The sequence below is a fragment of the Stegastes partitus genome, unplaced genomic scaffold (assembly GCF_000690725.1).
Source record: "Stegastes partitus isolate 25-593 unplaced genomic scaffold, Stegastes_partitus-1.0.2 Scaffold1896, whole genome shotgun sequence".
In the NCBI taxonomy this organism is placed as follows: domain Eukaryota; kingdom Metazoa; phylum Chordata; class Actinopteri; family Pomacentridae; genus Stegastes; species Stegastes partitus.
The window spans coordinates 58222-60332 of NW_007579627.1; positions in this window are offsets into that span (position 1 = coordinate 58222).

Below are 2111 nucleotides of genomic sequence, written 5' to 3' on the forward strand. Positions count from 1 at the left end.
CTTTGAACAAACCAATGAGTCCGTTAGTTTGGAGCCGACTCTGAGTGAACGGTAAATAAGTTAGAGAGCGGTCTCCAGTAGGTCAAAGCAGTGAAAACACATCGATCTTCACGCGTAGTCTTTTACTCACGCTGCCAGAAATGACGGATTATGTCTGGAAGTCCATAAAAGCTGCATTTTCTCCTTATAAAAGTAACGGCAGCGATTGTCCGACCTGAGCTGAGAGTTTATTCGGGTGAGAGCGCATCGACCGGCGTCTCCACCTGGCACCGCCACAAATTCAGGAAGCAGGTCTTGAAGTTTCAATAAAAATGGCTCTGGGCTGTTACGCGTCACAAATCAGGTCAGCAGTAAAGGGTGACTGTGCTAGAAAATAAAATCAATGGCAACCTACTTCTACAAGTCAGCCCAATAAGTTTTCTTGTTTTTGTTGTTTGAAGCTAAACCGCAGGGCGTGTACAGTATATTCAGGAGGGAGTGGCCTGCCAGCGAGCTGTCAGTGTGCATAGCTGTGTGAGCTTTGAATGAAGATGGAAGTAGCTGCGCTTATTGTGAGCTGTCAGGACGATCCACATTCCTGCTCTGCTTCCTGCTTTGGCACCGTGCACAGATGCACGCAGACCCCCCTGGAGGCCCGAGACTTGAGAAACTCATTAATGTTGCTCAAGTAAATGGATCCACGAGGTCCATGAGCGATGCTGTTACAATGGCAGCAGCGACCTGATACGTAGTTATGATGTGACATATCTCTCTTTTCCCAGTTGCTATGGTGTTATACGTGGTATTTGTGGCACTGGGTGTGTAGTTTAGGAACACCTTAATATGTTCACATTGAATCAGAATCACTGGACTTTTTTTTTTTTTTTATTTGGAAAAAAAGTAGTTTGGATATTTGGAAAGCTTTGTTCCTTTGTGGTCTCTTGACCTTTATCTCTGCAAGCACCCCAACAGCGTTGCCACGGCAACCGAGCCGGGCGCTGCCAGCTCGGGCGAGGGTTGTAGTAAGTCATCATCAGCTGCATGGCCGAGTGTCTCTGCTGCTGAAGTACAAACATGTATTTATATCTTAGCTTGAATTGGAAGAAAGAAGAGATTAAGAGCCACAGAAAAGCCCATTAATCACTACAAACACACAAACCGAAAGGACGGAGTTTGATTTCAGGTGTTTAAAGGCCTCGGTGTGAACAGAGATGCTGGTTGTGATAGGCTGCTACACAAATACAGAACCGCCGGCTTTCTGTAATCCCCTAAAGATTAGCACAGTCCATTACACAGCTCGTTGCACTTGAATCTCATATAATACACTGTTGCTTTAATCTGACTCCCATCTCTTATTTAAATGGAAGTCAGATTCGGCGGCTGGAGCACATCGTGCATCAAATCGACTTCTCGTGCATTTTTTGGTGTGTTTTGATCTGATCTTATCTGGTCGGAGCTGTCAGCGCGAACTTATCAAACGGTGGCTGCAGATCCAGTTTGTGTATCATTCTCTGATCTGTTTCCTGATCTTAAATAGCATTTTGCCAACTCTACCTTTATTAATTGTCTGGTAATTGTGTGGTAAGTGTAGACGGGTGTGGCTCAGACAAATGTAGACTCTGTCCAGGAGGGACGCTCCACCATCTGGCCTAGGAATCCCCCTCCCAGCAGGCTGTGTGTACATGTGTGTGTGCACTTCTTCTTCGAGGCTAATTACAGTACAGCTGCGGTTGTACAATGCAGTGTTAAACACTTATGTCACTGTTTGACAGGGCTGACAGGGAGGGGGGTGCAGCCAACCTGCCTGCCAGGGGCATGTAGGGATGACAACCTGATGGGCTTTTTGCTTTAAGTGTTTGTTGGTGTCTGTGTGTGACTGCTGGATAACAGAAAAGCTCAGAAAACCCCGACTGGCTTATGTTAGTGTTGTCCTTCAGACAGGAGAATTATCTAAACCCCTGAGGTGTATAGAGGTAATGTTCTGGCTCTGATTGCATCTATGCACTGTAAAAAACAGACTTTAAAAAAACAGTTGTAGCTGTAAGCATTTGTCCAATTTACTGATATTTTTGTTAATTTCTAGAAAAAATAATAAGTTAAAAAACTGAAAAAGTAAGTAACCAAAAAAAAAA